Raw genomic sequence first — 26,043 nt, 5'->3', positions numbered from 1 at the left:
CCTTCCTCTCTCTTGCTTGGCAAAAAGCCACAACTTAAGTACTTGGCGTTCGCCAGACAAATTTGCATAAATAAGTTAAAGCTTTTAATTCTGGCCGGAAGTAGAAAATAAGAAGTGATAGTAAAGATTTAAAATAAAATAAATGTTAGTAAAACTTAAGATCCTTACAATACCTGTGTAGTGATGCTATATACTTTCTTTTTAAATTTAAGTGAATTATGGTTTTTAAAAACTGAATTCAAGTGCTGTCATAAGCAAAATCCACAATATTATATGTCTCATTTTCATAAGAAATACATTTTTAGTACTGCGCAATCACTGAACTAGAGGACTGTTGGATAAATTCCTTAACCCTCTAAGCGGCAAGGCCGTATATATACAGCCTAGAATACTTTTGTGATGTCTGTAAGAACGTATATATACGTTCATATTAAAATATGTCAAAGAAATTAAGGCAACACATCAAAAGTGCACAAATCCAGGTATGTAACACCTGGAGAGGTTTTACATTAAAATCAAAAAAATAATTTGTTCTCATGGTAGTTTGGGGAAATTAGTGCTTTCTTAGCGAAAACCCTGGTCGCTCAGTATAAGTTCCAATAACCTTGAGGTTGTGGAAAGTTCGCCTACTTGTAAAGTATTATCTACAAATTAATAATTTTATTATTAACTCGGAAAAAGATAAACTTTTCTGAATTTTGAGCAGCACTGAGGTATTTTTATATCCGTTTACAGACCTATGATGAAATTCGAATATACAGCACAAGATCGAGAAATCAATTTAAAAATAATTTATTCCTCAGAATAGGAAAAGGTGAAGATGTAAAACGACAAGATTTTGCGAATGGTAACATCATAAAATGTTACGACAAGAAGGAATATCTTAATTCAAAAGCTCTTTTCATTTATTAATAAATAAATAAAGGTTGTTTTTAAAAGATTTATTTTACAAAACAGCCGAAAGCAGGTTTCTTAATTCATTATTTCCTAGTTTGCTCAACTTGATCGATCCAGACAGATAAGAAGTAAGTTTGTTTAAAGAAATAAGAAAGATAAGTAATAGAGAGTTAAAAGACATTTACATAAAAATAAGATTTAATTTTAAATACAGAGGTATATCATAAAATGTCGACGAAATGCTAAAAATTTGATGCAAGTGAAGGTACGTTTTATCAATTAGTTTCGAAGTCGATTGTCAATTACTTTTGACATTTATAAATATCACAACTTTTTCAGTGGCTTCTAAAGTAGGAGTAGATGAAGCCTGTATGAATACGTGACAACAGTCGAATTTGGTTATACGTGGTACATGGGGTATCATAAAGTTCCAAATCAGCTGTAAAATATACAGCACGTAAGATTTAAATAACCTATATCTCAAGACACAGATATAAGATATTAAAAATCGTTCATATTGATAAAATTTCTTATGATTTTTGTAGGGTAATCAAAATAGTAACATCTAATAACAACAAAAGTATACAAACTGATAAAGAATTACATGGGAGTTATGGAAGTTCTAAAATTTAAAGGTAAACATAAAATACTAAATATCCTACTTCGCAAAATGTCGCCCTTTTTACCTTTTGTATAAAGTTAAGTAATTATTGGAATCACGAAAAATCTCGGGTATCATATTTCAACGAAAATATCCGTCTTGACCACTATTAAATGCAATTTAACGATGTTTTTGCGTGACATCCCTACGTAAGAACAGAATACAGGATTCTTATAAAAACGAATTATAAAATGGATTCAGAAGACATTTTATGTAACGTCTGGTTAGAAATGCATTGGTTAGAAAGAGGGTAGGTGAACTCTCCTGCGGCCCATACACACTGAACCTACGCCTGCAGTTAGTTCGGAGCAATTTCCTATGACCTCACGAGCACTCTCGTGTCAAACCTACTCACAGTGACTGCAAATGTTCACGCCGAGCAATTTCCTATGACCGCACGAGCACTCTAGTGTCAAACCTACTCACATTGACTGCAAATGTTCACGCCAGTCTGCTGTTTCAACCTGTTCTGCTTCCATTCATAAACACCACTCAAGGGAGTGTAATTCAACAGGATAAACGCTCGCCCTCATACAGTTGTAACATATGCTGTACAGAGTGTTGATATGTTGCCTTGGCCTGATAGAAATCTTTTACCAAACCATCACATATGGGGCATAATTGGACTATAAATCCAGCGTCATCCACAATCAGCATTAACCGTCCTTTTAATTTACCAACCAAGTACAACAGGCATGGTAATCCATCCCACAAACTGATACATGGCTCTTAAACAACACAATACATACACATTTGTATGACTGCAATCAAAATCCTGGAAATTATTAATACACCGACACTTTAAACCTGAAATGGCCTTCTCGTGCTTGCATTAAACTTTGATCTTGAAAATTACATGTATTAAATGTGTTACATAGAAAAATACATTGCCCAAATTGCATTACTCTACATTCGTTTTTTCTTGGTGTTGGGGTTTTTCTTTCAACCGATATTATTGACTCATAATTTTAAAATAGCAGACTTCTTAGCAAAATTAAGTATGCTGTGTTAAAATACTCGTCTATATTTAAATCTTACAAAATACTAAAAATGAAAAACAAATATTGAAACTTCTTCATGGGTTTCACTTATATATGGTTAGCAATTTAGTTATTTGGTAGGTTTTTTAGATAAACGTAATAATACTTTCACCTAGATATTTAAATAGAAAGAAATGATTATTATTTCATTAAATGTATTCGTATAGACAAGGTGCGATATTCAATTCTCTTTCTTTGTTCAAATATATTTACTCGGTTTTCATAAAACAAGAGAAATAAGATATAGTGCAAAAACTTTAGTAGTGGAGTTTCAGGAAATCTTTCTATCAACAGAATTATTTTTGTAACATTGAAGCACATTCTCTATGTAAAAATAAAATCTAATAACTGAAATAGGGAAACGCGAAGAAGAAATTTAAATTCAAGAAAAAGGTAAGATGGAGCCAATAGGTTGGGTGCAAAATTTAAAGCGGGAGAAGCTCTTCAGATGCAATAGTCGACGGCTGAAATATATTCGGGAAGCAGCTCTTAAAAAGTCGCAAGAATTTACGAATATCGGTTCAAATTTTGTCTAAAGATTTCTGTGAAATGTTCCGCTCTGATAATATTCGGTTTCGGCACTTCGTTGAAATAAGTGTACTTTAAACAAAATTTTAATTCAACATTTTGCTCCATTTCTTATTATAACAGCTGATATGATATATTCTAAAACAGTTTTAATTTCTTTAAACGTAGAATGAATATTATTTTAAAAAATATTTTAAGAACATAGACATGCAAAACATTTAATCAAATGAAATATAAAACAAATTAATAAGCTCTTCAATCAATATTTAATTAATTAATAAACTTAATCGTGCTCTAAGTTTAGAGCTTTATTATAATCATTTTATTTCCAGGGGTAGATTAAAAGACAGCTGTAGTCAGAAATGCAAACAAAAGAAACATGTAACTAATTAAAACTACAGTAAGTCGTATTTTGTTCATCTCGGACCGAGCTCTCCAATATTTCTTCCACAAGTATCCCGACCCCAGTGCAGGACACAGTGAGTCAAATGTTTCGCGTCCATTTTCTCACGAATGTTGCATGATTGAGAAAGGCGACTTGGCAGTATTTTTGTAGGATATAGATATTCGGAGAGCCATTCATGTCCAGTAGTAAGGCGAAAAGTAGCAACAGATCTGTCCCTTGATCATAGAGGAATATTTGTGATTTCCTCAATCCATTTCTTGTTTTTGTTTGCCTCTTTGATGTTTTTCCAATAGTCCTTTCTAAAAGATTAAAAGATTTTTTAATTAACAGTTTGGCGGTATAAAAAGAAATTGGTTTCACTGTTATTTGAGCAATTTCGGTTGTCTTCTTTACCAAGGAGTCAACTATTTCAGTACCTTGTATTCTACAGTGTGCTGGTATTTACTGCATAGCAACACCTTTATGTTCCCGACTAAATCATTAAGGTTCAAACGAATATTTAAAATATCAGCTGAAACAGGAGCTTCAGATGAAGCAATGGTCAAGAGGGCAGTCTTAGAATCTGATAATACAACAGCCCTTCAAAATTTTTCAGATCGGCATGGTGTTGTGTCAAGGCGATTTGAATTGCAGAGATGTCCGCATCAAAGGTTGTTTTAAACCTTCCGACCGGAGTGTAAAATGAGAAGAGCCGGCAGAAACCGCCAGCACTGTTACGGTCATTTAACACTGGATCCAACTGTAAACACATGCAGCCACTCATTATCTGGGTACAATTCATGGATAGTCTCCAAGGCATGTATAATTAAATCGTTTGTTTCTCTTAAAAACCTCACTTGATAGGTTTATCCAATCCATGTACTTCCTTCCTTCAATCGAACATTGTGACTTGATGAGATTTTCCATCTCCCAGTTCATACTTAGTTGTACTTTCATATCAAAAACTATCTGAAGCATTGGGTTTTAAGGTTCCGTGAAGATGATGACAAATAGATATTCCACAGGGAAAAACAATCTGGTAGTCTTGTGATCTTTTCCCATAAAATTAGTGGCTTCTCTTCCACTACTCATTTAATACTCGTATTTTGGGTAGATATCTAAAGCTCATCAGAGTTGTCTTAACAGCTCCCCTTAGTAGCAGCAACTCTTTTCAGTAAAGTAAGTTTATTAGTAACTCTTTCTAGTGTATTTACTTCCATATCATTAACATGACACCTAGTGCTTAATTTATTTAGAGCTTGATTTAAAGAAGTTTCAGATTATAATATAGCTTGTTGTTTTGGGATTTTCAATTCAGATAACCGAATCGTCTGCATAAAGTAGACATTTGATATCACCCACGTTCATTAGGTTATGGATTTTCAATTCAGATAACCGAATCGTCTGCATAAAGTAGACATTTGATATCACCCACGTTCAGTAGGTTATTAATAAGCTCATTTATATAAATGTTAAAAACTAAGCAACTAGTGACGGCGCCCTGAGGGAGACCAGGATTCTTGAAATGTGAGAAGCAGTTTTCGAAGCATACAGATTCGCTGGCCGAGTAAGCTTTTAAACCAGTGGACATAATTGAGCGGATACCAATATTTGACAGCTTCAACAAAATACTTTCCCTGCAGACCAAGTCATAGGCGGATTTTAGGTCTGCAAAAACAGCTGAGAGGATGTACTATTTGTACAATGCATCCTTCAGCATCTGGCTAAGGAGAGCTACATGATAGTTAGTTTATCTGTATTGTCTAAATTATGCTTGCTCATTGGCTAAACATCCAAAATTCCTAATATACCAGTTTAACCTTCTTGCAGTTATACTTCCCATAGTTTTGCATAGTATACTTGTTAGTGAAATAGGTATATGGTCCCTAAAATCTCCCTCATCCTTTCCCCTTTTATGGTTTGGAATTATAATAGATCTGCACCATAAAGTAAGGACACAGCCAGAGGTTCAAGCAAGATTGAATAACTTTAAAATAGTCTTCACTTCTCCTGCTCCTATGTGTAGGAGAAATTCGGCACGGATAGAATCATCACCTGGTCATTTATCAGATTTTAAGTAATTTATAGCCATATAGAATTCATCAAGACATATTTTAACAAAGAAAATTGGAAGGGGTGACTCAGATAAAGGGGCAGAACTTCTAATACCTATGAAATAATACCTTTAAAATTGTTTGTTACAATACTTGGATATTTGTTGTTGAGATTTGTTAGATGTGAGAGATTGTTTACTACAAGAATTGGAATTTTGTTTAATACCACAGAAATCCTGTGTAAATACATTTGAAATTTTTGGATATAATGTAAGAGTCCTACCGTTGAATACGAATAATTTCTTGGCGGTACCAGTATTACTATTTTTAATATTTGCAAGGAAATTTTCCCATCTCTTTGGAAATCTTAATAATGGAAATAAAGTTGTTAAAAAGATAACCTTTTCTCTCTGAGAGCGGCTTTCTTAAAGAGCGTGGTTTGTCTACGCCATGCCCGAACATGAGTTGGCCGTTCTGTTACTTCTGCCTTTTTTGAAGCGTATTTCTTTTATCCTTTATTGTCTTGATTTCTTCTGACCAGAACAATCTGTATGCTTTGCATTTGCCTCTTGGAATACGATTTTTGCACATTGGGTTATCTTATTAGTAATGCGTTTGGTGGCTGAATCAACTCCAACTTTCCAGTTTAATTTGTTGTGATTAAGCACAAGGTTCTATAGCTCTTTGAAACCGTTCCAGTTGGCTTTTATGAAATTCCAAGACGTTTCTGAAGTTTTTACTCCTCGATCTGGGAGAGAAAGTGTAATGTCAGCTATAACCTGACGATGCCCTGCACCAGCGTGATCCAAAACGTGTCTTTTGGTATTATGAGATATATCTGATGATACGAAAAACTGGAAAATTCCAAAGAAAGCATTAACAACAATGTAGGGAATAAAACATCAGCGCGCTAGACTGTCTATCAGAAATTCTAAAGATTTCTGTTTTTAAATATTTTTATCCCAAAGGGACGTTAGCCCGAATGCTCTCGAAAGGTTGATATATGGGTAAATTAAACACCTCTTTGGGTGTAATACAAAATCTGAAAGCTTTCAAATCGGATTTGGGCGGGTCGGAAAGGGAAGAAGAAACGCAACAGAGGCACGCTGCAACGTTACAACATTGCAGCGTCTTTTGAACATATCGCCTTTGATATCTTGGGACCTCTGCCATGAACAGCTGATAGCAAAATTACATCCTCGTTGTCATTGATTACTTCACCAAGTGGCCTGAAGCATATCCTATTCATGATGTAACAGCTTTAAATATTATTAAAATCTTGTAGTTTAAATAATTTAAATAGATGAACATTAAAGTATTTGTGAATGGCAATATTTGAAACCAGATTCGAGTGCCACGTGCGACTCTCGCACGAAGAATGTAATGTATTTTTAAACGTTAGAACTCTTTCTTCTTGTTTTGTATGCCGCCATTTTGAGTGCTAAATAAAGTTTTTTCTGTGTTCCATCATTGGAGTTGCTTCATATTGCCAAAGAAGTATCACAATGGTTAAGATGCTGTCACAGTAGCAGAGGTAATGATACAGCACTGGATTTTCAGGTTCGGAGTGCCTCTTCAGTTACATTCCTACCAGGGAAGGAATTTTCAACGTAATCAAAGAACTCTGCAAGCTACTCGGGATTGACAAAACATAAACGACGCCTTTACATCCCCAGTCGAACGGCATGGTAGAGAGGTTTAATCGAACCATCTTTAATAACCTCTCATTGGTGGTTTCCCACAAACCAACAGGACTGGTACAAGAAGTTACCACTGTTTTTGCTAACTTACTACAGAGCTGTTCCCGAGATTACCGGCTATTCCCCATCTTAGATTCTCTTCGGTCGTGACCTTCGTCTGTCTTGGGATCTCTTGTTTGGTCGTCTTCCGGATGCGCCATCATCTCCTGAGGAATACATCTAAGATCGTCATGCCCGGTATGAAGTGATGCACAATTTTGCACGACAGCGAGTCAGCATGGCGACCGAGAAGATGAAGACCTGATACGGCACTAGAGCTACTGGACATCGATTCAACGAAGGAGACAAGGTGTGGTTTTGGAATCCGACTCGAAAGGACTCTGTCCAAAACTAAAGTCACCTTGGGATGGTCCGTACACAGTCCTTAGCAGGCTGAACGACGTCTTGGTTTGGATTCGTACATCATCGAACTTTAAGCCTAAAGACATTCATTTCGACAGGTTAGCTCCTCACTATGGCCATAGTACATATGTATATATTGTAAATATTATAAGACCATGGTCCGTTTTGCTTCTAAATGTGTATTTGATTTGCTTTAATTTACTAATCGGAATTGTTGTCTATGTTGTCTGTAATGTAATGTTTATTATTACATTTTTGTCTTAGTTGTAGGTTTGGCTTCCTGTCCAGGGATCGTACTGCCTGGGACGTGCTGTCCTTGGGAAGGGGGGCGGTGTTACGGAATTTGCATTTAATTTGCTATTTTTAGTAGAATTATAATTAAAATTGTTTTATTTCCCCATGCAATGCAGCGCGTGACGAGTTTTAAGAGAAAACTACGCCGTAAAAAAATAAAAATTCAGGAGCACGCGCATTTAACATGTAATAAGTAGGCATCTCGTAATTGTACTCTTTTGATTTTTAGAAACCTCGAGAAAATACCAGAATGTTCTCGTGCATGATTAAAAAACTTATAAAAGCCGGAGCAGAACATCTCAGTTCAGTTTCTTATCAGTTGTTTACTAAATTTTTGTTGTTGGTTGTAGAGAATTTGCGGTGAGATTGGATTAGCTTTCTCAGCACTTTGAAGTGCAGACAAAGCTAACCCGTGCTGTATGATGTTGTATGATTATATATGAGGAAAACTTTCAGCATTTGTTTTTATTTCTTGTGATAAGAATAAAATTCGTTAACTTTAAATCAGACTTGTACTTTCAATCAGGCTTGTACTTTAAATCAGACTTTTGTTACGAACCCGTATGCACGCAACAATATGAACACTAATCATAAATTGTGTAAGAAAGTATAAACGACACAATTTTACAATAATTTCTTGCATGCGAAAGGAAAAGGTCGTTTTTACTAACGGTGGCTGTAAATAAATTGGATTCAATACACGTTCGTCTGGTGAAGATTGTAATGAAAGGATGTTTGTAATCATTGTAACGTGCAACAATGTGTGTTAATGAAATAGAACATTATCAACAATTTTAAGAACTGAGAATGAAATTACCTTCCTAATTTCAGACCAGCAGTTGTTTTAAATATATTTACTTTAAATTTATATAAGAAATTTATTCTAATATTTGATCATTTCGAGTAATCAGCTAAACGCTATTGAAGGCCGATTCAAAAAGAAAAAAGAGCAGAGAAATAGAGTTGGTGATGCTTCTGCTGAGGTTCGAACTCCAAATACCCAAACCGCTTACTGTATGGGCTTTCAATTACACCACGAAATGCCCGTGGTAAGAAGGGAGGAAACTGTTTACAATCTCGTCGTTTTAACACCAACTGGCAAAAATGGGATCTAGCCTGGTATGGACCACTATTGTCCGCAACGAAAAGATTCCTTCCCTTATATATAGTGCTAGCATATTTTGTTTAACCGATCAAACATACAGGCAATTTTTAAATTTTCACGTTTTTATTGGAGATGTTTATCATGTATTAATTTCAATAATAATGTGTTCAGAATATTAAGTATAAATTGTGCCCACAGTTAAGTCATCCATAAAGCTGAGCAATAATAACGCTTAATAATTAAGATTTTACTTTAAGGTTTGTAAGATATGTTCCCCCCTTTCTGCAGGCTTCGTTGCGTAACGGTAGTACTCTCGGCGAATATTTGAGAGGGCCAGGCTCGAGCCCAGGCGAGCATTGTACAATTTTTACGTCTCCTTCTGAATAACCTATTGACTCTACAGTGACACCGAACTGAAAGGTGATGGATTCTTCATCACCAAGATTTGGCGATTGGGTCCCCGAAACCCCAGTCGCTCTTTAAAATTAGATGTATATTTTCTCCCTCCTTTCTGCATGCCTTCGTGGTCTAACGGTAGTATACTCGGCGCGTATTCGAGAGGCCCAGGTTCGAGTCCTGGAGAGAGCATTGCTCATTTTTCACGTCTCCTTTTTGAGAATAACCTAATGACTCTGCACGTTTACAAATGGATCATTGGTGAGTCTTTGGCACATAGAACTAAACTCTTTATGATCCTAAATCTTGAATATTGTGGATATTTAAATTCCTTTTATGCTCTTCTAATTAAAAATCAATCCCTTTCATGTTATTTATATAAGCATTAGTCTAACAGTTTATTTACACTTTGTATTTTATCAAGTAGAAATCTACATTAGGGCATGGGCTGGCTCCAGGTGGCATTAAATGACACTATTCTATATCAATTAAAGCATTTATTACGCCCATAGTTAAACAAATGACTTTTCAATTTACCCCTCTTTCGATTAATTTAATTTGATTAATGAGAGTTCCTGAATTATATCTTCCTTAAGCAAGACGTCATTGGAGTAAATTGAAGTTAAGAGAAAATGATGATCAAATACAAATATAATTAAAAACTGATTTACTTATTCTAATCTTCATATTAAGCTTTAGATATTCTCACTATTAATAAGCAATGGATAATTTACATTTAAATTAGATTTTAAATTGATAATTTCAAAAATTAATTTTAATTTCTAAATATTTCATGACATGATAAATAAGATGAATTTCTGCAACAATGAAGTCAAATGCGTAAAGGATATTGAAATTCGATTTCTGCATTAAGTTCAGATGAAACAATGTTATTTCTCAGTGCACATTTACGTTTAATGCACTTAACAACTCACAATGTAGATGCATATAAATATTTTACGCGTCTCACTGAATCAGACAACATATATGAACACAACAATTGCCTTGAAATATGTTAAACTGTCAAACTAAATCCATTCAGAATGGTTATGTCAGATAGTTGCTTCTTGTCCCATATGACATTTTGAAAATTGCAGTATTGTTTGTTACTTGTCTGAATACCTCTCTATCTACTTACCTATATGTCTATATATCTATCTATCTATCTTATCTGTCTATCTGACTACCTTTCTGTCTCTCTCTCTTTCTCTGTATACATATATGTATATATATCAGGTTTATAATTTAATTTATTAATACCTTCTTAATTTAATATTTTTACTTTGGGTATTTCGATTCTCTCTATTTTAAAAAGAATAATAACATATCTGGACTGCGCCATTTACAAATTAATTTATGCCACGGAGCTTCCGTAATGCCGATGTCGTATAGTTATTTCGGAACCTGAACTCTTGAGAACCGAAACTTCTCTAACCTAAACCAAAACCCTCCTCTTGATGAGTTTCCATGTTGGATAATTGCATGCTTTTAGCTTGAACCTCTGTGCTGCTTCATTGCTGATTCAATGTGCTCTCTTCTTATCGCAAGTCATTACGAATTCTTCATTTTAAATGTCAAGTATTTACGACATCAGTGAACAAGGTGCTGATTTATTGCATCATCTGGATTAAATGTTATATCACGAAAGACATTTTGAAGAGAGTAAGTGAAACTCTGAAGGCACAACATCATGCGAGGGTGATACGCCTGGCGACACTATTCATCTAAACTCCAATATTTTTGTCTGGTGACCAAACTTGTGTGTGGTCTTGATTTATCAGGATAGAATGCAGTTCCTAGACGATTAATGAGATCTTGAAGTTTCTGAAAGATGGATTTAATGAAACTGTACAGTTGGTTCTTTGGTAGGAGGTTGGAAACAAGACCACACTTAAGTATGATCACCTGGAAAACGATTTTGGAATTTAATGCCACCCGCATCACACTACTCTGATTTTGTGACCTCCTACTTGTTTTTCTCTCTTCGAAATTTCTTTCATCGTATAACATTACTTCATATGAGGCTGTAAATCAACATCTTGTTCATCTTTCCGCTGATGAAGCTAGGTTCTTTTGGAATGAGAAATTACGAAGCTTATTAAAAGAAAGTAAAATATTACCAAATAAAACTACCAATGTACTATTGACTGATCATTTTCTTTATTAAAATAAAGGACTTTTTAAAATATTGACAGTCAGTTATGGCTAATCATACGTAGACCTACCTAACAGAAGTGGTGATTCTTCGATCGAAAGATTTCTCAGAGAAAACTTCTAAAATGCTTTTATTCATTTTGCACATAATCATGACAATATCTGTTCAGCCTCCATTCATCCGACCCGGCTGGGTTGAGTTTGAATGCGGTGTAATTATTTTCATTTTATTCATGTTCGCTTCTCTCGTAACGTTTCAAATCTCTTTCAGTAGTAACTGATTTTAAAGTATTGGCCTTAAAAAGGTTTTGATTATTTGGTAGAGTATTTCGTATGTGATATAATGCAACATTTTCTAGATGACAGTGCCTCTTTGCGTATTTAGCTCATTAAAACCATACTTTCCAAGTAAAGACTAAAATGATATAAATGGTTATATGAAAAGAGTATTTGTTAATCGCTTAAGAAATACACTTTGAACAAACAGTTCTTTTGAAATCATTCGCATTCAAATACGGAGGAAATACCTATAGTTAACACAATTTGAAATACCATTGTAAAACCAATTTATGGTATCATAATGAGCTGTTAGTGACAACAATACCTTTCCAGTAATAGAAAACACACTGGATAATAGGAAATGGGTAGGCCCAATTTCTTGTCTAGTTCCTTTCAACAGGCCATCCATCATTTCCTCAAAGCAACAATTAAAAATAAATTAACAAGTTTCTAGAAAGTTTGTTTTCCATTTCACAAGGAATTTGTTTGTGTGTTTTTGATTCCAGTATCATTTTCACTGAAATATGCTCATCAACGTTTAGTGTTCTATAACCACAAAATACAAATATAATGATTATTATTTCTGAGTTTGCTTCCTGTTAATGAACAAATAGAGTAAGATTTTGCAAACTTGGACGTGCTTTCTGTATTCAGTTTTCATAAAAATGCAAGTATTTCAGAATGGTAGTTTTCAACTAAGATGACTACTAATAAAAAGATCTAAGCATTTAAATTAGATAAATCGTTCTATGTTTTATTTTAGAACTATAAGGAAATGTACATTGGTTATGAGTATTTTTGATATCCAAATGGACAGGAACCGTATTCATTATGAGCGTTTACTTTTTCAATGAAGAATTCCATCAAGAAAAGCTGTGATTTTGTTCTAATTTATTTATTCTACATTTATGCTTCTCTTACTTATGTGCATTAAGTTTCAACAAAAGAAACAGACATCACTAGACAACATAAGATTCAGCATTACTTTTAGAATGAAAAGAGACTAAATCTGCCCTTTCAAGAATATGAAGTCCGTATAAACTTCACTTTGCAATGTTTCAGTACTTTATTCCATCTAAATATATTAATCTAAGGTAGATTCATCTAATGAAATGTAAATTCAATATAAATACTTTTTATGTATTAAATATAATTAGTACTAAAATACATGCTAAATAATTGTTTAAAATTGTGTTAAAATAATTGATACTTAAAATATTTTTATAAATATTATAGCAAAATACTTAAAAATGAAACTAATCTATAAAGTAAGTTATTAAGTTATGCATTTTATATACTTTAAAAAATCCTATTTCCGAAATCAGTGCAAATCACATGTTGGCAATTATATCACTACTGAAATATGACTTTATTTCTTATTTTTGAAGTAATGACGAATTCACGGCTGTCCATTATACATATGACCGAAAACTCATCGACAGTCAGGAGAAGCATACCTGTACATTATTTACTGAATAACAACATCTACATAAACAAACATCTCCTGATTTGCGCGCTTTGGCTAGCTGAAAAATTCGAGCAAGCAACTGCCCACTTAATTCAGATTCTAGCAGTTAAGTAATTTGGTAAAGCTGCCATTTGTGGGGCGTTTGAAAAGACTGACTTCGTGTTTGAAATTGCATCAAGCAATGACTGATATAAATAATATTGCTTATATTAAAAGTAAATGTAAAGCACTGTCAATCACAGAACGCATTGTGAATCTTCTTATTGTTCTGTATCTACTTATTTCAACTGCCTTCAGCGAGTGAAATACCATTGCTGTGAGCTCCCGTTTGGAAGCCTATGAACTGAAGAGAAATCATCCTGAGATTGCTGAATTTGTGTGTGAATATCTGCTGTACAAGAAATGCTACATTGCTAATCGTGAATCTAGTGTTCGTAAAATAGTGTCTCTGCGATCTATACTGGTCTGTGGAATAAAGTGTTCGTGAAATAGTGTTTCTGTGGTTCGTGAAATAGCATCTCTATGGTAATAATGTGTGTCTCCAATCACTGTGGTTCCAGCGGTGCAATATTTGGATACTCTTATTAGCTTTGTGCTTCGGTTATAACGTCCTAAGTGCTATATTAATCGATTATTGTGTTCATATTGAAAAGTTGGCTCTCAGAATGAATTCATATAAGACCAAAAATAACATACAACGGCAAGCCACTTTCTGGTTTTGCTGAAAATGCAATCAATACAGAAGCAGCAACAATTCAAGTTGTTATGGTATGTTCATTATTTTCAAAATACAAGAAAATTATTGGACTGGTACCAGTACTTAATATGACTGCTGAAAATGAATTAGATATATGTGAAATATAAGTAATTAATTAATTATTAAAATTAATAATAATGCACATTCTATAGTATATTGTCTTTTGTACAGTATGCAGAAAAGGTTAATAATTTTAAGCAATGTATGCAATGTATGATTGAAAAACTAGCGTTAAGGAAACAATAGCATTTCTCTGAAATATTGTAATGTATAATTATGTGATATTTAGTTGTGTAATATTAAAAAAACACTAAATATTTTTATTGATTGCAAATTGCAGTTTCATTACTTTTCGTTTGGTATCTATTCTTCCAAATACTGTGTAATTCGCGCTTTTTAAATATTGCCGTTATGTATGTTTATTAGATTATCTCAATAAATGAATGTTGGAAATTAGGTTTCATTTTTTATTAAATTTAAGTATATTCTTTTTACTTCGCAGCTTACTTTAGTGTACTTAGCTTACTATCGTATACTATATTATTTAAATTATTTCTATTGAAAAAAAAAAAAAATGCCCTTACCTGTGGAAAAAGCGAGTGTTGCGTTCGCGCAACGTCAGCGAAATAAGACTATGGATGTTTAGTGAGTAGGATGGTACTCGTGTGATGCTTTTTTTGAGTGGAGCGCAGGATTACTTTTTAGTTGTATAACGTTTTATAAATCTACAAATCACTTTACTTGTAATTAATTTAATATTAAAATATACATTGTATTTCTTTTACAAATACATATTATTTCAATTAAAAGATTCAAGCATGAAAAGTTTGATTACAATCATGATGTAAAGCTACATTACATACTTTTCATCTATAAATAGTCTGGCTATGGTACTCTTTACAATCTTTTGTTATCAACGGACTTTACGATAAAATGTCTACCATCTCCATGCAATGGTTTTTAAATGCTGAATGTACTAGGTTTCCTGTTGCTGATCTATTTCTGGCTATTTCTACACTCTAAGTGGGAGTTTTTAAAAGGAATAATGCATTCTCGCGTCTGAAATCTAAAAGAGACTTTTTATTTCCAGTAGTAAAAAGTGGTGAAATTTAGTAAGTTTAGATAGTGTCTCACCTCATATAATTTATCAGTACTGTCAATTTGACTATTGTCAAATGCAAGTTCTGCTTCATATTCCTGTACTGCAAACGTGATATCGATTCTCGTACAACAGGAACAGAAATGTCCTTATCAAAAGACCAATACATTTTTTCTTGAGGTAAAGAATAATATCCTGTAAGCAATAATATTCCAATAAATCTTCTCATATAGGCTTCCAATGCAATAAATTCTCGGCTTTTTTTTTTTTTTTTTTCTCTGAGCGTATATATTTGTCTGTTCGATGAGAAGAGAGTAAATGTCTAAACCAAAAAGAAAATCGAAAATCTTTACACTAGTTTTACATTGTATTTTGTCTTTTATAATTTCTCTTCTAACTCATTTTTCATGTTCTTCCTGAGACATAACTAACAGTTCCTTTTCTATCCACTTCAAGATCCTTTTTTAAACTTTTTTGTATGACCATAACTGCTTTTAAAACGCTGAAACTTACTTCTTACATGAATTTCAACTTCCCTAGCAGTATCATTTGGAAAAATATCATTATCATTATTTAAAATAGTGCCATTCCTTTCTTCTTCGTCACTAGTTTCTGTAATTTCTGAAGGAACAACAACAATATCAATTCCATTCTGTTCATTATTAACATTATCATCATCTGTTTCTTCATCAAAAAATCTTTGAAGAGCTTCTTCTAATGTAAGATACCTCGTCCTAGACATTTTTAAAGAACCAGAGCATGAACCAGAACATTGAAAGAAATGAATGAAAAAGGAGATTGACTAACCGTTTCCTGCTGACGTTGCGTCAGCGCAACACCTGTCTTCCCTTCCTTCCCAACATAAATATCAACATCTTACTGATGTAATGTTCTGATAAACGGTGACCTTGACTAAAAATAGATCACTCATAAAGACGGCGATTCTTTCGTTAAATATTTTCAGGAAAAATACCCGGTCGAAAATTTTTCTTAAATTTTGCTTAAAGTATGAGATTAATTATTATAAACAAAATTATTGTTAAAGGCAAATATTTTTTACAGAAATAATATTCATAATATTCCCTATACAAAATCATCTGCTGGTATAAAATATCTTAGGTATTTATATTTATATACGCATTTATTTTGACCGTTGCGTCAACGCAAAACCAGCGGCTAATGGGTTAACATATGATCGAAAGAAATGGTGTTAAGAAAAATCTGCATTACTAGTAAATACTGCAATCAATAATTATTGCACTTTTAATTGCTTACTATTTAAAAGATACAAATATTTTTTTTTTTTTTATTAATTGAAAATTTTAGTTTTGTTACCTTCCTTCTGCTATTTATACTTTCAAACACTACTAATTCATATTTTTTTCTTAAATAGTGCTGTCATGTATGTTGTTTTTAGGTTATTATTTCATTTTAGATATAAAAATGAGAAGTTGTTAGATTTAGGTATATTTTTGATCACATATATTAACTCCTTTATACTGTCTTCATTCGCATATCTTGGAGATATAGAAGTTAATGGTTATATTTTATACTGTGAAACGTGAATAAAGTTGTACTTGAGTTCAGGTAAAATACTGATTATGTTACCTTAAAAACTGTTTCGTAATTTATCATGACAGGGGCAATTTTCAATGTCTCTGAAATTTAACAGAAATAAATGGGATGATGCTGTTATCAGAAACGCTCTTTTTTACCCACATATATATCTTTACTATTATTTAATGAGTCTAATTTAGTTTAATTTACTTAAAACCTACTATTAATGTTATATATTTATAATAACCACTTTCATAATTACTCTCACTTAAGGGAAATAATGATGAAAGCTTAAATAATTGTAACTTAGAATTTAAGTTATTTAAAAATATATTTAAAGTACTGAAAATAATTAAGGCTATTATTAATTATGCATATTTAGTCTAAAGGGAAAAAATATATTATCTTCTGGTTTTAAGGAAATGATAAAATATTTAAACCTTAGATACATAAATACAAGGAATACAAAATTAAAAAAAATATTAATTATTAAGCTTATTTTTCTGCATAAATCAATATGTAACACAAGGACATAATAACGACATTTTCACAAATGTTGCAAAAAGGTGGAATTTGGCGAACATTTAGGCGTCTTTAAGACGTCGTGATACGATGCTTTCCCAGCCAAAATATCACCTGCGAAAGACGCAATAACGACATCTATGCGATAAAAATCTCATTTGCGAAGACGTCTTTGCAACGGTTGCAAAACAGTGGATGTTCGCTGACATCCACTTAAAGACGACATATTGCAACGCTTTTGCAGCGACATCCGCGGCGAGTTTGCAACGTCGTTACGACGTTGCTGTGCTACTTGGGAAGATAATTATATGCAGTATTTTGATGATCTTTAACTATACTGTTTCTTATAATAAACATCATGGCACCGTAAAAAAGACAATTCACTGCATTCACATATGCTGTAAGTAGAACGATGTAATTGGAACTGAAACTTGGTTTGCCCATTCAGACATTTTTGAAAGCCATTCAGAAAAGACTATAGAAGAAAGGGATCTGGAGCAAAAACTACAGAGATAATGTGAAGACAACCACAACGAAAAACTGAGGTTCAGGCTGCTTTGAAAACTCATAACAGTCGAAGACGTACAAAATTTGTTTGGGAGATTACCCATCAAATGGAAATTTATCGTCGGAAGGGCTGCTTAGTGGAATGGTTCAAAGTAATATCTGATGAGGTCAGTTAAAATGCCTCAGAGAAGAATTTTAGGAAGAATATTGATTTGCTTTTAAGGCCTGGAAGTTATATTGATCGCGACTGAAGCCAACTGTGTCAACTCCATTCTTATCACTTATGCTTTCAACCATACCTTTGTCGGATAAAGGTCACTCATTCTTCCTCAAAAAAGTACATTACCTCCCTCTTCTGAGCCACGAAATTCTGAAACTGAAAGGTACTAAGTATTTAGTTAATAACGAAAAGACAAAATCCACTTTATCTCCTCTAGTTTAGGTCAGCTCAACAATCAGGCCAATTAACCGAAAAATGAAACTTGGAGAAAATATCACCATTTTGATAAGCGATGATAACGCGCATAATTTTTTGTGGTGGTTTGGAACCGTAATAATAGAACTGTACCCTGGCCATGGTGGTTGTATCCGTGTATGTACCTTGAAACTTTTGAATTGAGCTATTATTAGGAGGTCAGTGCAATTACTATGTCCTCGAGCACTCTCAGTCAGCAATTCAGGAATTCTTCATCGGATAAGGATCAAAGACTAAGTGGTATTGCATTCTAAGTAAATAGTTTAATTGAACTTTTGAGCAAGGCTTGCCAATCTGTAAACTATCTTCCTCCCCTTGCTGCTTTGCTTACTTAATATCCGCCGGTTCTGTGTTGTAACCTTGGCAACGTTTTAATGATCTGACATTCTTTTAATTAAATGTAATCCCATCTTGTTTGCCTTTTCGTGCTAATTCTTATGTTACATGATATAGTTAATGTAAGTAAGTAAACACCATAGCTGATGCAGTAATATCATAAAATTCCTTAAATTTAAGAGGTATTTTATTTATATTCACCTCCTTTACACAAAATAAAGTAAAATTTCACAATTTATAAATATCTGCAAGGATAAAATTAAACATTTTTATGCTAAAATGTCAAAGCATTCTGACTAAGGATCATTTAAGATGGAAGTCAATTGACATTTGTCATCATAATAGCATATTCTTCGCAGTCAGTTGAAATCATTTAAGCTGAAAGTCAATTGACGCCAAGATGTTTCGCAGAATACGAGTTAGATTTTCTACTTTTTTCCTTAAAATATACATACACACCTCAAATCCCCAGAATATTTGAATTATTTCGTTTTACTTGCAGTATACCCCAAAACTGTTCAGTTCCTGTGAATTACAAAAAGACACTGATATTTAACTCTTTCGCATCGAAGTCGCCCGTAGCGCCCGTTCATTCAGGCAACGGCAAACCGCCCCAACGCCTCGTTTATTTTCTACCTAGTTCTTTCCCCTCCATGTTAGTGTATGGCTCATTGGTTTCGCGAGTTGTTAAAAGACATGTCAATCATTCTTTTGAAGCAAATAAAGGAGAAATAAGGAAACCTATTGACGTTCGCAGGTGCAATCCGGCCCTAAGGTGAAACTGCACACAATGGATCTACCAGGCAGGGGGAAAGGAAAACTATTCCAAGACAAATTCGTAAACACGGGCGTTTTCGATGTTTGTTGAAAACAGATTTGGTCGTCTCTCGATGAGAAAGAGTTAAGGTGTTTCTACCGTCTTCCTAGCACGTTTTCGTGGTGTAGTGTTTAGCACCTTCGTAGCGTATTCGATAGGTCCGTGGTTCACGCCCCGGCGAGGACATTGCTAATATTTTATATCTCCTGCTTTAAAATAACGTAATGTCTCTACAGTGGCGCCCGAACTAAAAAAGGTGGTGACTGATTATTCATCACCATTAGGATTTGGCGATTGGGTCCCCTAATCCCGAGTCGTCCTTTAAAAGGGGGAGTATATAAAGTATTTCTCCCGCCTCCTTGGCATGCCTTCGTGGTGTACTGGTCAGCATGCTCGGCGCGTATTTGAGAGGTCTGTGATTCAAATTCCGGCGAGGGCATCGCTCATTTTTGAGGTCTTCTGCTTCCAGATTATCCTAATTTCTCTAAAAGTATAAAACTAAAATTCTTGATGTAAGCTATTTCAAGAGACTCTTATTTTAGCTTGTTATTAAAAATTTTATAAAACACTAAGTTTATTTCTCTGTAAAAAATAACTTGTTTTATACTTCACAAACCAGCAAAGAGGGAGCTAATTTCGCTTTCGAAACCCTATCATAATATTCCTAGTTACCAAGAGGCATTTTCATTCCTAAAAGAAATAAAAATCCTCCAGATATGATATTTGTTTTTCATGTTCTAGAGAATTCTACATTTAATTCAACCCGCTTTCTTATTAATACTATCTAATTGATTCTAGTCTGGGAATTCTTATGCTGAATTTTTATGAGCAGTTTTCTAATTATTCTTGATCTTTAATTACTAAATTCTGTCATGGGAAAGTTCTTTTTTTGAGAACGGTGAATGAACATATTTAAGCAACCAGCTTTCATTCGAAATTGTCATTTAGCATTAAATTAATTTAGTTACAACATTTCTAAAATGAATAGATATAATTTCATACTGTTAGTACCCTAGATAATTGATAAACACCTTTAAACTCGTGCCTAGTGATTAAAGTAATTAAGGCATATGTAATTGCTAATAATTGCTGTTGCTATAAAATATTATATATGAACTATAGAAAAGAATTGCTTTAAGACCTTAAAATAGTAAATTAAATAATAATTAGTCCAAAGGGATTTGAATCCCGAAGGACTATTAGTTTCGTTTTGGCATTTTGCGTCGGACGGATAAATGTCGGTTCGCTTTTCAAACTGTTGCCATAAAATGTTAAGAGTCCTGCATTATATTTGAAGAAATTAAATAATGAAAATCTGCGTAAATGTATGTATATTTCTCACATTGTCATAAAATAACGGTACATAGAGTCATCTAATTTTGAATAACGTAATCCTCCAACGAATATGAGCATGTGGAAGACCAAATTTGAAATTTGAAATTTGTTTTATGATCGATTTCCTATTTTTTAAAACTTTGACGAATTTTTGATTAACAAACTTAAGGATTTCAAAGCGAGCAATGGCAACGTTGTGTAGAAAAAACATTTTTATCTCCAGCGCGTGAGTCTCTGTATCGGAAATTCTAAAGATATGCTCGTTTTAAAACTATTTTGCGATATTGCTGTTGCACTGGATCTTATGGTTTAAGTGCGAGGGACATGATATTTAATAAAGAAAGGTAACACACAAAATGTTAAAAAACGCCCCTTTGGACGTAATTTAAAATCTGAAACATTTCAGATTTTTTTTTTTTTTAGAATTTTATTTATTTATTTATTTTATTATTATTATTATTTTTTTTTTTTGTAAAAAATTATTTCTTACGAAACACCATTTTAAGAATATTAATATAACTAAAACGTATTTCGCTTTCTACATGAAAATTGCGTGGACTTAGAACTTAATCAGATTAAAGGTTGCATTAATATTTAACGTTTGCGTGACTCAATATGTATGTTAATTTGGAATTATTCTTTCGTAAAAAGTGTATGCATGCTTATTATTTTGAAATCATTTACTATATACTCACATATCTCAAACGTCATTTAATGTATTTATTTGCTTTCCTGCGAATTTAAATTTAATATTCTCAATTGCATGATTTTAAAAATTAGTTTCAGTCGCCTCTTCCTTAAAAAGTCGGTTGCGGCATTTGAATTGAATTTATTTTCAAGTTAATTTTATATTTTTATCTATTTGTACTTGAATTAAAAAAATCTATATTTTATCTTTCTAAATAACTTAGCATTAAGAAAAAGCTGTTAATTTTTACTTCCTTGTACGAAGTAAAAGAAATATTGTAATCACTTACTTAGCAGCAATATTTGTTTACATTTGAAACTTAGCAGAATAATAAATTAAGTCAGCTTCTACACCACCAGTGTCTTTTCGCCGATTAGTACCAAAAGTAAACTTTCAGTTTTGTGCATCGATAATATGCCTTCTTGGCCGAATTGCTTCTTTTTGCGTAAAAACTAACTTTAATTGTAAAAATTCTTTTAACTGTATTTCGTGTTTTATATTTTTCTATATTTTTAAATATTTAACAAAGATATTTTGAGGTTTTATGTATTTTTACCTTGCTAAGAAGTGAGAACTGAATTAATTGAATAAGAAATATATCTATAATGAAATTCGCGGAAATACTTTTAAAGGAAATGCAGCAAAAAAGCGTATAATTTAGTAGGCTGTATAACAAAGTCATGTATTGTCTGCATCAGATTCTTTGTTGACTTTTTTACTTCCTTGTACGAAGTAAAAAGGAAGTATTGTAATTGCGAAAAGTTTCAGGCAGCATATTTCAACGAAAATATCCATTTTGACCGCTATTGAATGCAATTTAACGATGTTTTTGCGTGATATCTGTACGTAAGGACAGAATAAAAGACTCGTTTCTTCCAAAAAAATTATAAAACTGCTTTAAAATAAATTCTGAAGAGAATTTTTCGTGGCGTCTGTACGTAAGTGCGTACGTACATACGTACGTATCTCGCATAACTCAAAAACGAGTACGTTCGTACAGACGCCACGAAAAATTCTCTTCAGAATTCATTTTAAAGCAGTTTTGTAATTTTTTTTGGAGGAAAAGAGTCTTTTTTTTTCTGTCCTTACGTATAGGTATCATGCAAACACATCGTTAAATTGCATTCGATAGCGGTCAAAATGGATATTTTCGTTGAAATATGCTGCCTGAAAGTTTTCGCGATTACCATTCTTTTCTTTTTACTTCGTACAAGGAAGTAAAAAGATATGTTTAAAATTTTTGAATCTATAGTAATAATAAAAAAAAAAATGTTATAATATTTTAAAAAAAACTTTTTTTAATATACAAAATTCAATTTAACAACTGAAACAGTTTTAAGCTAAAATTTCACGATAAATATACTAATTTAATTCTTACTCTTAAGAAACTAAAGGACTAAAATTTAATCCCATGATTCAAATGAGGCCTTTAAACGACTGAAAGGGTGTAAAATAAAATTCAAAAACGGTTAATTATATATTTAAAGCTTATAAAATAATACTATGATATTAATTCAGTATTATGGTACTATTCTCTAAATTAATTCTGCGTCAAGATTTGTGCTCTCAATTAATAAAGCGCTGTCTTGAAATTATTCAAAATTTCTCCACTCTGCACTGCTCTCGCGCAAGGCTCGCAAGAAATATTTCCCTCAGGTGGTAACACTTTTTAATTTGCGATGGCATGAAATTCGCTTACTGAAAATAATAAACACATTTTCATGGTGTTTTCATTTTGTTAAATACCATAAACACGCTCCAAAGAACATTTTAAACATTATAAAAATGTAAATGTGTTTGCTTTCTATATATCATTAATTCAGTAAAGTTTTTAAAGTGACTTCAAAATTGTATATTAATATACCTATAATCTAATTGATGATAGTCTTTAATTTTATGCGAGTTTACAGTTACCAGACGTGTATTAATTTGCAGTATATCTCTTATCCCATTCCTCTAAAAGCATTCAATATAAAAAAAATTAAGGAAATAAATCTTATATTATAATGCGCTTACAATGCTTATAATGTAATATACCCAGCTCAACACAATTAGAGGAACATATTATTAGCGAAAAGAATGTTTAGTACAATGCCGATGCGTGAATTTTAAAAGACTAAAGAATTGAGGGTGAAAAATCTTATGTAAATAAAAACAGAGATCATTTTACACGAAAGGGTTTATGGCACGAAATTAACCTTCCAGCACGCGCGCTTGGCAATTTTACATGATCACGAGCGCGTCGTAGTTCGTAGGTTTTACGACATCCGTTATTTTACCGTTTTGGGGCACGAAAAACGACAGAATTGAGTGAGTATTTATAATAAATTTGTTAAGAAATAAAATATTAAACTTATTATTGCAAAACCCAAATGATATCACATTCAAATATAAGTAAATTATATATTTTTAAGTTCTTATGTTAGTGAGACGGAAATTCAATGATGTATTTCATTATAGAAAATTTTAAATTTATTATTTAATAATTATGTTTTAAAATCGAAGCTAATTTACTATTCATCAAAGACAAGTATAGACAATAAAAAAGGAAAACACCTTGGTAGTAAAAAAAGTAAGTTTAGCATTACTTACTTCTGCAAGGAAATTTACTTCTTACCGGTTACAAAAACGCACATTAAACTAACTTTAATGCTTTTATTTATTTCTAAAAAATAGAAATAAAAGAAAATAAGGAATGGAAATCGCTATTGTTCTCCCATCCAAAGGTTTCCTTTTCTTGCTTTTCTTCATCAGATAATCCGAGAAGAATCCAAGCAAAATCTGCTGGTTGCACATACTTTTTTTGCTATCAAAACTGATATAAAATTTACGGATCCAAATGTATTCAAATTAAAATAATACACGACAATTAATAACACAAAATTGCAAACCATTTGAGAAAAAAATATTTTCCGAATTTTAAAACACGACCACGCACGTGTCGTAACTTTTATCAAAAGCTGCCACGTAGAACAAAAGCCCAGTTAAAAAAAAAAAGTCAAATGACTTCCTGTTGGCAGATTCCATGATGTGGGGAAGGGTAAAATGGGGGAATAGAAATGACCTTCAGACGTCTCAGCTTCCATATGCAAAACATGTGCATTAAAAACTTAATTTTTCTTAAATTTTACACATACGCGCGTGCTCGGGGGTTAATTTCGTTCCATAAACCAAACTTACCAGCCATAGCTTCTGGAAAAGAAGACAAATAGAAGCTGACTGACTTCATCAGTTGTCTAATAATTCACATAACAACCCCGAAGGTGCAATATTGCTTCACACCTGGGAAACATTGTATTATTGAGAAGATTTTATAACAGTTTCTCGGCATAATGGTCCCGCAGCTTTATGAAAGTAGACCGCTGCTGTTCGAGAAGATAGAAATCTTCAAAACGGTGCCTCGACGTATGGAAGCGGGCACAAACTGAAGCTCGGTTTCTCACTTGAAACTGATCATCGACTAACTTATACCAAACCGGCGTTTTTAATAAAGTGCGAGCACTCCTATAGAAGTCTAATTTTTATTTCTGTTACTGATTCATTAATTAATTACATCTTTCGCTGCATCATCATCAAGGGTTTGTTGTAACGAAAGAAGAAAGTAAATCAGCCTGTTTCTGAACCAATAAAAAATGAAATAAAGTTTAAAACCTAAAATAATTTCACAGGATTAAAATAGTATCAGTCTAAGAAATCTCATCCCTACAGAGCGAAGTAAAAATAGCAAAATTATATCATCAAGAACATAAGCAAATTTAAATAAATCATGAAATTTTTATTTTTAGGGGGACTGAGCCTAAAAACAACACATGCAAATATAAGCAATCAAAATAAATGAAAAAAATTAAAACCTACGTTAATTCTAAAGCTATATTACCCAGGTTGAAAGTTCTTAAAAGAATTTGCAGCATCAAAATCAAACAAGCAAAAAAGCTTAAAATTCAAATATCTTTCAGTTTAGGTCGACCGAGTCCCAAATACATGTAATACCAATATATATATATATATGTAGATATATGTAATACCAATATGATATGATATGCATTCCAGTGAATAAAAAAAAATAATAAATGAAAATTTGATGTAAAAATATAAAATAGTAATTAAAAAGAGGAGTTAGTTTTTAAAATAAGTAAGATTACAGCAACAAAATTTTTAATTGAAAAAATATATTCGTCCTGTTCTGTAGTAAAATATTGTTGCTGTTAAAGCCTAAAATAATGAATGAATAACCTAAGTAATGAATTCAATAAACTGAGAATTTTAACTGAGTAATATTAAGGGGACTCATACACCTTAAAACCCACAAGATCTTCGAATATGGAACTGTTGCAAGAATTGGAATACCTTATTTATTTTAAAAACAATTACTTCCAACATTTTACAGCTGACTACATAATATAGCTGAAATAGTAATCAGAAAGTTTGTGTTGCCACAAATATTTTTATAAATTAATCCGCTTTGTGACAAAAGTTTTCGTCATGCTTCCACCTTGCGCGCGCAGTTTAAAGCATTCTGTCGCATAATTTAATTCCATATTTAATATGTAGCTTTCATAACATTTGTAATTAAAATATTTTCCGAAT

This window comes from Stegodyphus dumicola, chromosome 10 (assembly GCF_044657685.1).
Source record: "Stegodyphus dumicola isolate Sdum_Otavi_A_Nest chromosome 10, ASM4465768v1".
Classification (NCBI taxonomy): domain Eukaryota; kingdom Metazoa; phylum Arthropoda; class Arachnida; order Araneae; family Eresidae; genus Stegodyphus; species Stegodyphus dumicola.
Note: the sequence above shows the minus strand (reverse complement) of the source record.